The 674-nt window shown below is 43.2% G+C and overlaps 1 long non-coding RNA gene across 1 annotated transcript in view; it reads left to right on the top strand.

Moving 5' to 3' along the window:
• Positions 1–223: 223 nt before the first annotated feature.
• LOC129391628 (uncharacterized) overlaps positions 224–674 on the top strand; it is a 23,129-nt gene continuing 22,678 nt past the window's right edge. Inside the window, exon 1 of the long non-coding RNA XR_008616089.1 lies at positions 224–277. This is a non-coding gene — a long non-coding RNA (uncharacterized lncRNA). The remainder of the gene's footprint in view (positions 278–674) is intronic.

Raw genomic sequence — 674 nt, forward strand, 5'->3', positions numbered from 1 at the left:
TTGAATTACCACTTTCTTGGGAAATTCATAGGTTATTTTACACAACACCACATATGTTTCCTTTAGTAACGTTTGTTCACAGTACATATATTTCTGAATATGCGTGAAAGGCACATGCCATATCAGCTCAAAGAAGGCATTGACGGAGCTTTAGCAATCAGTGACCTTTGAGGACGTGTTTGTAGAACTCACTCATGAACACTGGGACCTGCTGGACACATTGCAGAGAAAGATGCACACTGATATGATGCTGGAGGACGTTCCTTGTCTCATCTGGGTGAGTCTCTCAATATTTATTTACTTCCTTATTTGCCATTGATGCCCTCACACTTGAGCCTTGACCTCTTGTCCTCTGCCTTCATTGCATGCACTGTTCTCAGCACAGAATTTTAAATCCATCTAGCATTTCCCACATATATCAGGGTATCAGCTCTGCAAACCAGATGTAATTTCCCAGTTGGAGCAAGAAGAGTAGGTGTGGAGGGAACAGGAGGGTTTCCCCAGGCTGAGGTCCAAGTCAGCTCCATACACATGTGCTCAGTGTGGGGAGGGAGCAGGACACTTAGAATGTCAACTGGAGGTTTGCTCGACTAAAGGATATTTTTAGAAATGGATGTGAAGCCATTGAGTCAAATTATCCAGATGCTGTCATTAGGCATCACACATCAATTTCT

Source organism: Physeter macrocephalus, chromosome 20 (assembly GCF_002837175.3).
Source record: "Physeter macrocephalus isolate SW-GA chromosome 20, ASM283717v5, whole genome shotgun sequence".
Classification (NCBI taxonomy): Eukaryota; Metazoa; Chordata; class Mammalia; order Artiodactyla; family Physeteridae; genus Physeter; species Physeter macrocephalus.